The following is a 13,787-nucleotide window of genomic DNA, read 5'->3' as shown; positions in this document are numbered from 1 at the left end:
CTGGAAACGTTTCACATTAATGCTGCCCCATGTTGAGTCCAATTCTTCCCATAGTTGTGTGAAGCGGACTATTCTTGAGACACCCGGGAAACTGTTGAGTGTGAAAAGGCACTTCAATCCTTGGTCTTGCCCATTCACTCTGAATGGCACACATTCTCAACCAATGTCTCAATTGTCTCAAGGTTTAATAATCCTTCTTTAGCCTGTCTCCTCCCCTTCATCTACACTGATTGAAGTGGATTTAACAGGTGACATCAATACGGGATCCTATTTTTCACCTGGAATCATCTGCTCAGTTTATTCCATGGAAATAGCATGTTTGTAATGTTTTTTTACACTCACTGTTATATTCTTGATGTATTAGTTTAACATTTATTTTTATTTTTAGCTGCCTCTTGGGCCTCCCACGGGCCTGGATTAATCTGGCCCTGATTAGGAATATGATCCTTGTAGGGAACCTATGGAAAAAATAATTGCGTTATTTAGTCATTATTGGAATATGACGTTTACAGTGTGCACTTTTATTTACCTATCCAACGTGTAGACCTGATTCAGTTGATCATACCTCCGATGCTCATTGTGTCACTAGTTTCTAACGCCCTCTACTCCGAACCAGGGCAAATGCAGAGGATACACTGTAGCTCCACCCACACCGTGTCGAATGGATTAAGGTTCTCTCCTGAACTGCGAAGTGTGTCGGTGAGTCACAGTCCTGTGAGTAATTTTTGGGGGATATAAGGAAAAATAACTTCGGACATTGTCATTTGAAATATAATTCTCGCTGCGTTTAGTTTAATTCGTGTGTTGCTTTGTCATTAGATGGGCTGCCAACATAACCAGAAACCACACATTTGCGTATTATTTGAAGTTTGAATCTGCAATAACTTCAAAGAGGGGACAAGTATTGGTGTAGCCTAATCTCACAAGAACATAGCTGTGACAGAGGAACCTGTTTTATACGTTTTGCTTTGGAGAAGATACACGGTCGTGGAGGGAAGGTGAGTGTTGACATTGTGCGCAGGTTAACGGATTACGTTTCATATAATCCGATCGCTGTCACATAGTCTATTGACCTGTGTGAAGTGCCTTGTTTCCCTGCTATCATTTCATGAGACGCAATGAGACCATGATGACCAGAAAGTTGTATTTATTTTGGCTAACTGGGTAGATAAAATATATATCTGTATAATGTATATAAAACATGTTAATTGGCACAGGTAAAGTAGCTCACAGTGGCTGACCAGACCTGGACAGTTTAATTAAATATGATTTTTGTTCTCTATCACATCACCATCATCATACCTTACTGTATTATTTCTCACTGTAGCCTAAAATTCCTGGTCACCCTTACATTAAGTTGCACTGATACCTAGTTAAATAGAAATTGAATTCACTTGCGTAATTACCAAATAACTACACAGTAACTGTACTAGTGACCAATGCAGAAAGTACTTGGTCACTTGCTTCAATTCTAGTTTAATTAGTTGTTTCATACACTGTGTCTGCAATTACAGTGTAGTACTAGCTGGGTAATTAGACAATACTATATAGTTACAGATTGCCGAAGGGCAACTTTATGCAAACTGTTTCCCAACTCATATCTCTTGATTGAACCAGAGTTAAATTCAAGGCCAAATGAAGAAATGGCTCATAGTTACATTTGGGTCCTCTGCCATATAGGATTGGGCCAGCAAAGACATCTCTGGGCTGCTATTATCTGTCTGTCTAGCTTGGGCCTGTCATAGAGATTATGATTTCTGAGAGAAGATCAACATTTGTGAATGCACACATTTAGCTTTGTGTTTTAATACAATGAATATTGAGGGCTGTTTTGACATTTTGACAGGTTATTATTTATATTTATTGAACCTTTATTTAACTAGGAAATTCAGTTAAGAACAAATTCTTATTTACAATGACTGCCTACCCCGGGCCAAACCCTAACCTGGACGACGCTAGGCCAGTTGTGTGTCGCCCTATGGGACTCCCAATCACGGCCGGTTGTGACACAGCCTGGAATCGAACCAGGGTCTCTAGTGAAGCCTCTAGCACTGAGATGCAGTGCCTTAGACCGCTGCACCACTCGGGAGCCCGTAGACTGCCTGAAATATTTTCAGCAGGTGTTGGCCAACCAGGTTGTGATATGGATCTCTTCCTATCTTTGTCCTGTACCAGATCCGTCAATAGTTTTAGAGAGAAGGTTGGGATGGGCTCTAGTAATCACAGCAACAAATTGCACCAGGGCACATCTCAGTCATAAGCAACTCTAGGATCTCCATTTTAATTAATTGGGTTAATTAAGTTGACATTTTTGCCTTTGAGAATCTGGTCGAGAGACTATACTTTTAGAGAAAAGGGTTCCAACAGGGTTCTTTGGTTGTCCCCATATGAGATCTCTTTTTGGTTCCATGGAGAACCCTTTTGGTTCCAGGTTGAAACATTTTGGGTTCCATGTAAAACCCTCTGTGGAAAAGGTTCTACATGGAACCAATATGGTTCTACCTGGAACAAAAAGGGTTCTACCTTGAACCAAAAATAGTTCTTCAAAGGGTTCTCCTCAGGGGACAGCCAAAGAACCCTTTAGGTTCTAGATAGCACCGTTTTTTCTAAGAGTGTAGAGCCAGTGCTTTTGTAACAACACTTTCCAGTCTGTATCTTACCCTGCCTTTCCCAACCTACGTCATCATGAGGTTATTATCTGTCAGGTCTGAATCATCATTAATGAAATAATGATTTGGCCTCAACGTGGCAGACTCTGCATGAATGATCAAATGAAGACCAAGAGGTTACACAGCGTTGCTACTAAGGGACATCTCAATCAGCTTTAAGCCACATCCACCCACTACCTGATAATGTCAGGTACATAACACAGCGTCAGCAAAGTCTATTTCTGGCACCAGCAACCTCAGCGATGATTGATTTCACATCTAGTATGAGTCATATCTGAACCTATGGTTTGAATGAGGGCAGTGTTAGTAAATGTTCAATGTCTTCCCACCCCTTTGATGAGTAGCTATAATGAGAACATTGCTCTAATGAAAACCCTATTGTGAGGAGGTGAATACACTGAATGAGAGATCCAGGAATGAATAACTAATGTAATATATTTTTCATGAGGGAATGAATGAATGATGAGGGAGCCTGGAGATAAGTAACACTGACCAATATAAAGAGCTAATTTTATATACATCCATGGCAGAGACTCAGTGGATTATTCTATGAATAACCATGAGCTGATGATTCTAATGACAACGGTAACTTTGACATGTGCTCTCATCTGAGAAGCCAATTCTAGAACAATGCTATCGTCTGAGAGGATGGTTCTAGAACAAGGAAGTGAGACACAGAGAGAGAAACCTAGAGAAGTCTTCTCAGGTTGTTGTGGGCAGCCTCTCAAATAATCTAAACAGATTCACTCTCCTTGTCTCCTCTCCTTTACCTGCATGCTGGACAGAAGAAAACAAGTCCCTCTGCTGTAAGGATTTTACTTGGCTTGTCTTCTCATACTAGTGCAGATGGAGACGAGGAAGCTACTTTAGATGATTAAGATGCAGCCATGTTGGTAGGTAGCATCAAGGAAAGCAAACTAAAAAAGGAGACAAGGAGAGGAAGCCACTTTAGATTATTGAGATGTAGCAGTGTTGGTTGGTAGCTTCAAATAAAGCAGACTCAAACAGGAGATGAGCAGAGGAAGCAACTTGAGATGATTGAGATGGAGTGTGGTAGATATTTTGACCAGGAAAGCCAGACTCAGAGGAAAGACATAATGACACCCCAACAGGAAGGAAGTCCTGTCTCTTCAGTTCAGTCCCTCTGGCTATGGACAGATAACCACAAACAGCTGAGAGGAGACTGTTGATGAAAGATGTCACAAGACATTTAGGGGCCAGTCAGTTGGGTGGCTCTTTTGCATGGTTATTACAAGTTGCTAGGGGGGCGCGTTAAAACAACGGGTGTTGAAGACACTCCGGTCAGCAAACAGACAACCAGACTGATTTCTCCATCTCTCACAGGTGGAACTAGACAGTGCCGTCTGATAGTGTGTTGACAGACATTTGCAGTGGATTATAGAATTGTTGTATCTTTTTCCATGGAAAAATGGAGAAACCAACATTGCACAGCATCCCCACACCTGCGACTGTTTCTCTAGTTTTTAACAATTTATACAATTTAATTCCCAAAGGGGACTACGCCCTTCTCTATTATTTGATTTGCCAGTTGTTTTGTGATACACACCGCCCTGTCTCTTGTCTTGTTTCAGGTTGTTTTGCTTTGTTTGTTTTGTCTTGTTTCGGGTTGTTTTGCTTTTCTCTGTTTGCCCCTGGGACACTTGTTCCTCAGCTACAGTAAGGCACCAGTTATGAAACTCCCTGCAGCGATCCTTTAAAGGACTCTGAAGTCTTACTACCTGGGATATTTTCATGCCCAGGGTAAAAGTTACATTCCAAAAAGCTTAAAGGGCTTTGTTATAGATATTTCTCCAGTTAACTGAATCAACCATTGGCAGTATTGTATGTTAAACCCCAAGGAGTGCTTGAAGAATTCCCCGACGAGTAGGTAAACCACACATTACCCTCCGTATTATTGGCGAATGTGCAATCATTGGAAAACAAATTGGATGATCTACGATTAAGACTATCCTACCAACTGGACATTAAAAACTGTAATATCTTATGTTTCACCGAGACGTGGCTAAACAATGAATCTGAGTCTCCATGCATCGGCAGAACAGAGCAGCTACGTCTGGTAAGACGAGGGGCGGGGTTGTGTGTCTATTTGTCAATAACTGCTGGTGCGCGATGTCTATTATTAAAGAAGTCTCAAGGTATTGCTCGCCTGAGGTAGAATACCTCATTATAAGCTGTTGACCACTCTTTCTACTGAGAGAGTTCCCATCTATAGTATTCATAGCCATCTATTTACCACCACAAATCGATGCGGGCACTAAGACTGCACTCAACAAGCTGTATAAGGCCATGCACAAACAAGAAAATCGTCATCCAGAAGCGGCACTCCTAGTGGCTAGGGACTTTAATGCTGGCCTTTTTACCTAATTTCTACCAGCATGTCACATGTTCAACCAGAGGGAAAAAAAATTCTAGACCACATTTACTCCACACACAGAGACGCATACAAAGCTCTCCATCGTCCTCTATTTGGAAAATCTGACATTCATCCTCCTGATTCCTACTTACAAGCAAAAGCAGGACGTACCAGTGACTTGCTCAATATGGAAATGGTCAGATGACGTGGATGTAACGCTACAGGACTGTTTTGCTAGCACAGACTGGAATACGTTCCGGGATTCATCCAACGGCATTAAGGAGTATACCACCTCAGTCACCGGCTTCATCAATAAGTGCATCGACGACATTGTCCCCACAGTGACCGTATGTACATTTCCCAATCAGAAGCCATGCATTACAGGCAAGATCCATACTGAGCTAAAGGATAAAGCTGACGTTTTCAATGAGCAGGACACTAATCCGGACGCTTATAAGAAATCCCGCTATGCCCTCAGACAAACCATCAAACAGGCAAAATGTCAATATATTACTAAGACTGAATCCTATTACACCAGCCCTGACACTTGTCGGATGTGGCAGGGCTTGAAAAATATTACGGACTACAGCCGCGAGCTGCCCAGTGACGCGAGCCTACCAGACGAGCTAAATGCTTTTTATGCTTGCTTTGAGGCAAGCAACACTGAAGCATGCATGAGAACACAAGCTGTTCCAGTCGACTGTGTGATCACCCTATACGTAGCCAATGTGAGCAAGACCTTTTAAACAGGTCAACATTCGCAAAGCTGCGGGGCCAGACGGATTACCAGGACGTGTACTCAAAGCATTTGTGGACCAATTGGCAAGTGTCTTCACTGACATTCAACCTCTCCCTGACCGAGTCTGTAATACCTACATGTTTCAAACAGATCACCATAGTCCCTGTGCTAAAGAAAACAAAGGTAACCTGCCTAAATGATTACCGCCCGTAGCACTCACGTCGGTCGCCATGAAGTGCTTTGAAAGAATGGTCATGGCTCACATCAACACCATCATGCCGGAAACCCGAGACCCAGGAGGGGTGCGTGCTTAGTACAGGAGGGGTGTGTGCTTAGTCCCCTCCTGTACTCCCTGTTCACCCACGACTGTGTGGCCAAGCACGCCGCTCAACACCATCATTAAGTTTGCTGACGACAAAACAGTGGTAGACCTGATCACAGACAACGATGAGACAGACTATAGGGAGGAGGTCAGAGACCTGGCAGTGTGGTGCCAGGACAACAACCTCTCCCTCAATGTGAGCAAGATGTAGGAGCTGATCGTGGACTATAGCAAAAGGAGGGCTGAACAGGCCCCCCATTAACAAGTTTCAAGTTCCTTAGTGTCCAGATCACCAACAAACTATCATGGTCCTAACACATCAAGAGAGTTGTGAAGAGGGCACGACAACACCTTTTCCCACACAGGAGACTGAAAATATTTGTCATGGGTCCCCAGATCCTCAAAAAGTTTGAAAGCTGTACCATCGAGAGCATCCTGACATCACCACTTGGTATGGCAACTGCTTGGCATCTGACCATTAGGCGCTACAGAGGATAGTGCGTACAGCCCAGTACATCACTGGGGCCAAGCATCCTGACATCCAGGATTTACCTCGACTAACCTGACTTGCTACCGGTACCCCCTGTATATTGGCCAAAGCATTTGATACGGTAGACCATTCCATTGTTGTGGGCCGGCTAATGAGTATTGGTGTCTCTGAGGGGACTTTGGCCTGGTTTGCTAACTACTTCTCTCAAAGAGTGCAGTGTTTAAAGTCAAAGTCTGCTGTCTCAGCCACTGCCAAGGGAGTACCCCAAGGCTCGATCCTAGGCCCCACGCTCTTCTCAATTTACATTGACAACATAGCTCAGGCAGTAGGAAGCTCTCTCATCCATTTATTTACAGATGATACAGTCTTATACTCAGCTGGCCCCTCCCCGGATTTTGTGTTAAATCCTCTACAACAAAGCTTTCTTGGTGTCCAACAAGCTTTCTCCACCATTAACCTTGTTCTGAACACCTCCAAAACAGGCCATGTGGTTTGGTAAGAAGAACGTCCCTCTTCCCACAGGTGATATTACTACCTCTGAGGGTTTAGAGCTTGAGGTAGACACCTCATACAAGTACTTGGGAGTATGGCTTGACAGTGCACTGTCCTTCTCTCAGCACATATCAAAGCTGCAGGCTAAAGTTGAATCTAGACTTGGTTTCCTCTATTGTAATCACTCCTCTTTCAGCCCAGCTGCTGGACTAACCCTGATTCAGATGACCATCCTACCCATGCTAGATTTTGGAGACATAATTTATAGATTGGCAGGTAAGGTGCTCTCGAGAGGCTAGATGTTCTTTACCATTCGGCCATCAGATTTGTCACCAATGCTCCTTATAGGACCCTTCACTGCACTATACTCCTCTGTAAACTGTGCATCTCGCAAGACACACTGGTTGATGCCTATGTTTAAAATCCTCTTAGGCCTCACTCCCCCTATCTGAGATATTTACTGCAGCCCTCATCCTCCTCATACAACACCCGTTCTGCCAGTCACATTCTGTTAAAGCTCCCCAAAGCACACACATCCCTGGGTTGCTCCTCTTTTCAGTTCGCTACAGCTAGTGACTGGAACGAGCTCCAACAAACACTTGAACTGGACAGTTTTATCTCAATCTCTTCATTCAAAGACTCAATCATGGACACTCTTACTGACAGTTGTGGTTGCTTTGTGTGATGTATTGTTGTCTCTACCTTCTTGACCTTTGTGCTGTTGTCTGTGCCCAATAATGTGTGCACCATGTTTTGTTGTCATGTGTTGCTGCCTTGCTATTTTGTTGTCTTAGGTCTTTCTTTATGTAGTATTGTGTTGTCTTCCTTGTTGTGATGTGTTTTGTCCGATATTTATATTGTATTTATTTTTTAAATCCCAGGCCCCCGTCCCTGCAGGAGGCCTTTTGGTAGGCCGTCGTTGTAAATAAGAATTTGTTCTTAACTGACTTGCCTAGTTAAATTAAAGTCAAATAAAATAAATATAGCTTCATTATTGTTATGTCATTTTCTTGTTACTTTTTGATGTGATTTAGATTTATTTTCTTAACTCTATTTCTTGAACAGCATTGTTAGTTAAGGGCTTGTAAGTACGTATTTCACTGTCAGGTCTACACCTTTGTATTCGGCGCATGTTACAAATAACATTTGATTTGAACTCATTAAGAGAATATTGACAGAAATAATTATCTGTCTGACTTTGTCTCTGTTTAAGGCAGTTTGATTTATTGAAAGGTATGTGTGTTTTTATAAACTTCATTCCTTTTGCAGCTAGCTGCTGGCTTCATCTGTCCTCCACTTGTCTGCTTGAAACCTATTCAAAAGAAAAATAAAGACCTTTCCTTTTGTGTTCAACTATTCATTTGAATGGAACAGCCTAACAGGGATAAACATTTAACCTGTCATCAGATTTCTTGTTCTGAAAAGTCAGAGTGTGTCAATAGGGGGATGGGTGACCTGACCTGGGTAAAATATTTCCCTTGTGATGGAGGGCTGGGTGTCCCTGCATGACCCTCTCCTGGGGGCCCGTCCAGGGTGTGGACTCTGGCAGGGTGCCCACGGCTCAGCTCGCCCAGCATGGTGAGCTGCTCTAGGCTAGGTCTCTATGATTTAAAGTTTACAACGTACTGTAGGTGCACAGGGCGAGAGAAAATTTAGAGTAATCAAGGTGACAGACAGTGACTAATTCAATACTGCCTTGCACACTCTTGCCTACATCTAGCTGATATAGGGTTGCAAACGAGAGCTTCTATTGGACAAATTCAGGCACACTATACAGTGCATTTGGAAAGTATTCAGACCCCTTGACTTTTCCTACATTTTGTTACGTTACATCTTTATTCTAAAATGGATTCAATTGTTTTTTCCCCCTCTAATCTACACACAATACCACATAATGAATTTTTTGGAAATGTTTGCAAATTTATTCAAAATAAAAAACTGAAATGTTACATTTACATAAGTATTCAGACCCTGTACTTTGTTGAAGCACCTTTTAGCTGCGATTACAACCTCATGTCTTCTTGGGTATGACCCTACAAGCTTGGCACACCAGTATTTGGGGAGTTTCCCATTCTTCTCTGCAGATCCTCTCAAGCTCTGTCAGGTTGGATGGGAACGTCCGTTATTTTCAGGTCTCTCCGGAGATGTCACTCAGGAACACTCAGAGACTTGTCCCAAAACCACTCCTGCGTTGTCTTGACTGTGTGCTTCGGGTCGGTGTCCTGTTGGAAGGTGAACCGTAGCCCTGTCTGAGGTCCTGAGTGCACTGGAGCAGGACCTCATCAAGCATTTATCTGTACTTTGCTCCGTCCGTTCATCTTTCCCTCCATCCTGACTAGTCTCCCAGTCCCTGCCGCTGAAAAACATCCTACAGCATGATGCTGCCACCACCATGCTTCACCGTAGGGAAGGTGCAAGGTTTCTTACAGACTTGGCATTCAGGCCAAACAGTTCAGGCCAAACAGTTCAATCCTGATTTCATCACACCAAAGAATCCTTTAGGTGCCTCTTGGCAAACTCCAAGCAGGCTGTCATGTGCCTTTTACTGACAAATGGCTTCCGTTGTGCCGCTCTACCATAAAGGCCTGATTGTTGGAGTGCTGCAGAGCTGGTTATCCATCTGAAAGGTTCTCCCATCTCCACAGAAGAACTATGGAGCTCTGTCAGAGTGACCATCGGTTCTTGGTCCCCTCCTTGACCAAGGCCCTTCACTTCTGATTGCTCATTTTGGCCGGGCAGCCAGCTCTAGGAAGAGTCCTGGTGGTTCCAAACTTCTTCCATTTAAGAGTGATGGAGGCCACTGTGTTCTTGGGGATCTGCAATGCTGCAGACATTTTTTGGAACCCTTCCCCAGATCTGTTAATCAAAACTATCCAGTGTTGTAGCTCTACGGACAATTCCTTCGACCTCATGGTTTGGTTATTACTCTGACTTGTGCTGTCAACTGTGGGACCTTATATAGACAGGCGTGTGCCTTTCCCAATCATGTCCAGTTAATTGAATTTACCACAGGTGGGCTCCAATCAAGTTGTAGAAACATCTCAAGGATGATCAATGGAAACAGGATGCACCTGAGCTCAATTTCGAGTCTCATAGCAAAGGGTCTGAATTAGTGATGCACCAATATTACATTTTTGGTCGATACCGATATCTGATATTTTCATTGCCAAATTAAACCAATACCGATAACCAATATTAAACGTTCTTGCTGCCTTTTTTTGCATTCTAGTACAATTAAAAAGCTAACACAACACATGGACGCAGTGGTCTAAGGCACTGCATCTCAGTGCAAGAGGCGTCACTACAGTCTCTTGTTCGAATCCAGGCTGTATCACATCCAGACGTGATTGGGAGTCCAATAAGGTGGCGCACAATTGGCCCAGCTTCGTCCCGGGTTTTGTCGGGGTAAGCCGTCATTGTAAATAAGAATTTGTTCTTAACTGACTTGCCTAGTTAAATAATGGTTACACACGCGCGCATACACACACACACACACACACACACACCACTGACCCAAAAATAATTTTGTTGGCATTTACGTATGTCCCCGTTACCAGAAAAACATAATCAAAACCTATTTCTTTCACTTACTTGCTGTGCTGTTTCGTTGTTCATTTGTTCAGTCTTTTCATTCTCAATCAGGATTTCTATGGAACACCATTTGGGTCTCTGTGTGTCAAAAAATATATAACACTATAACACTATTTGACACCAATAACACAAACACAAGATATATACAGTATATAACACTATTTGACGTGTCAAATAAGGTTGTTGACCAATCAGGACCTGAATATGACTGCACGCCACATAATAATTTAACGTGTTCATACATTTTTTACGTAGTTATTACACATTGATTACACTTGATTACACTATCACATTTCATATGTCATAATGATTCATCGATATGTATGCTATGATGCTGGTAAAGTTAGCAAACTATATAGCTACAGTTGGTGTCATCATCTAAAAAAAAAAACGAATTTATAAGACAGGTCTTATTTGATCAATGGTGGTCGGACCCATCTATGTGAAGCTAGCCACAATAAGGATTAGCCACAATAGTGGACTTTGTGGTTAGCCTTTAAAATTGAATGTGATACAAATGAATACAAATAGTAGAATTATGCCATAATTGAATAGATCATGCTAAACGAGGTTGGAATGTTGTTATATGAAATCAACAGAAGACAATAATTGTCTAATTTGCAAAAATCTGTTGAAATCACACTGGATGTATTATACTTTAGAATTGCACTGTGGGCATATTGCGGGACTCTGAAACAACTGTGAATTGAGCCACATTTATTGTCAACCTATGTGTATTGAACACTATTCCCGAGGAAAAACAATACTGCGTGGATGTTTTGGAGTCTGATACCTCTGAGGAGGACGTTGGGGAAAAATATATTGAGTATTGAGTAGACTGAAACCCCATTTCATTGATCCCCAATCCTTAGGTAAGTTGTACAGAGCAATATGAATGTCAATACACATAATAGGCTGACTGGGGAGGTGATTTCACAGTCACAGTCTCGCGATTAGAGCTACGATGCTAAAATTTGCGTGAACTCTTCACAGTTGTGTTCTGTGGGTGTCACCGAGTAGACTGATATCCCATTTCATTGCTTCACATTCCAACCTTTTTTAACATTATCCACCAATTGTAACCTTCTGCATCACTGTGTAACTCAACATCTGAAAAATAGCGCACTTGGTAGTGTGTACCGGTACTCGACCAGTCGGGGAAAGCCAACATCGCTCACGACAGAGAACTGTTGATTGTCAAGGGCAATGAATTCCATTAGAGTTGTCTCACTGAATTTTATTACTCTTTCAAATGACTGCTCAACTTGTTTACTGCTCGATCCACACTGCAGACATTGTGGGCTGGGTTAGAAATGCTGTGTTGCATGTGTTTTCCATGGCGTCAATACTTATTTTCCACCATAATTTGCAAATTAATTCATTAAAAATCCTACAATGTGATTTTCTGGATTTTTTTTCTCATTTTGTCTGTCATAGTTGAAGTGTACCTATGATGGAAATTACAGGCCTTTCTCATCTTTTTAAGTAGGAGAACTTGCACAATTGGTGGCTGACTAAATACTTTTTTGCCCCACTGCTAATTGACATCAATTGGAGTTGTACATGTGGATGTATTTCAAGGCCTACCTTCAAACTCAGTGCCTCTTTGCTTGACATCATGGGAAAATAAAAATAAATCAGCCAAGACCTCAGAAATGGTAGACCTCCACAACTCTGGTTCATCCTTGGGAGCAATTTCCAAATGCCTGAAGGTATCACGTTCATCTGTACAAACAATAGTACACAAGTATAAACACCATGGGACAAGCAGCCGTCATACCACTCAGGATGGAAATGCGTTCTGTCTCCTAGAGATGTACGTACTTTGGTGCAAAAAGTGCAAATCGATTCCAGAACAACCGCAAAGGACCTTGTGAAGATGCTGGAGGAAACAGGTACATAAGTATCTATAGCCACAGTAAAACAAGTCCTATATGGACATAACCTGAACGGCCGCTCAGCAAGGAAGAAGCCACTGCTCCAAAACCAACATAAAAAAAGCCAGAATACAGTTTGCAGCTGCACATATGGACAAAACTCTTACTTTTTGGAGAAATGTCCTCTGGTCTGATGAAACAAAAATAGAACTGTTTGGCCATAATGACCATCGTTATGTTTGGAGGAAAAAGGGGGAGGCTTGCAAACCGAAGAACACCATCCCAACCATGAAGCACGGGGTGGCAGCATCATGTTGTGGGGGTGCTTTGCTGCAGGAGGGACTGGTGCACTTCACAAAATACATGGCATCACGAGGCAGAAAAAATATGTGGATATATTGAAGCAACATCTGAAGACATCAGTCAGGAAGTTAAAGCTTGGTCGCAAATGGGTCTTCCAAATGGACAATGACCCCAAGCATACTTCCAAAGTTGTGTCAAAATGGCTTAAGGACAACAAAGTCAAGGTATTGGAGTGGCCATCACAAAGCCCTGACCTCAATCCCATATAAAATTTGTTGGCAGAACTGAAAAAGCATGTGTGAGCAAGGAGGCCTACAAACCTGACTCAGTTACACCAGCTCTGTCAGGAGGAATGGGCCAAAATTCACCCTACTTATTGTGGGAAGCTTGTGGAAGGCTACCTGAGTTGTTCGACCCAAGTTAAACAATTTAAAAGCAATGCTACCAAATACTAATTGAGTGTATGTAAACTTGAAATAAATTAAAGCTGAAATAAATCATTCTCTACTATTATTCTGACATTTCACACAAAGTTGTGATCCTAACTGACCTAAATCAGGGAATTTTTACTCTGATTAAATGTCAGGATTTGCGAAAAACTGAGTTTTAATGTATTTGGCTAAGGTGTATGTAAACCTCCAACTTCAACTGTATGTAAATAAGGTCATCTTTATTTTTTATGAATGTGCATTTGTTTTTCTAATAACCTGTTTTCACTTTGTCATTATGGGTATTGTGTGTAAAAAGATTAGGTTTTGTTTTTTAATGTATTCCATTTTAAATAACTGTGGAAATAGTGAAGTGGTCTGAATTCTTTCCAAATGCTCTGTATATGCAAAAGTATGTGGACACCCCTTCAAATTTGTGGATTTGGCTATTTCAGCCACACCTGTTGCTGACACCTGTATACAATTGAGCACACAGCCATGC

General features: G+C 42.1%; 1 protein-coding gene across 2 annotated transcripts in view; it reads left to right on the top strand.

Annotated features, from left to right (window-relative positions):
- The first annotated feature begins 551 nt into the window (after positions 1-551).
- LOC115105580 (glycerophosphodiester phosphodiesterase domain-containing protein 5-like) overlaps positions 552-13,787 on the top strand; it is a 60,468-nt gene continuing 47,232 nt past the window's right edge. The window contains exon 1 of one of the 2 annotated variants that reach the window (XM_065007351.1): positions 552-699. The gene's annotated coding sequence lies outside the window, so the exon portion shown is untranslated. Of the gene's footprint in view, positions 999-13,787 lie in introns of both variants that reach the window. The other variant, XM_029627772.2, reaches the window with a different exon arrangement.

Source organism: Oncorhynchus nerka, linkage group LG22, assembly GCF_034236695.1.
Source record: "Oncorhynchus nerka isolate Pitt River linkage group LG22, Oner_Uvic_2.0, whole genome shotgun sequence".
Lineage (NCBI taxonomy): Eukaryota > Metazoa > Chordata > Actinopteri > Salmoniformes > Salmonidae > Oncorhynchus > Oncorhynchus nerka.
This window is presented reverse-complemented; position numbering and strand designations above follow the sequence as displayed.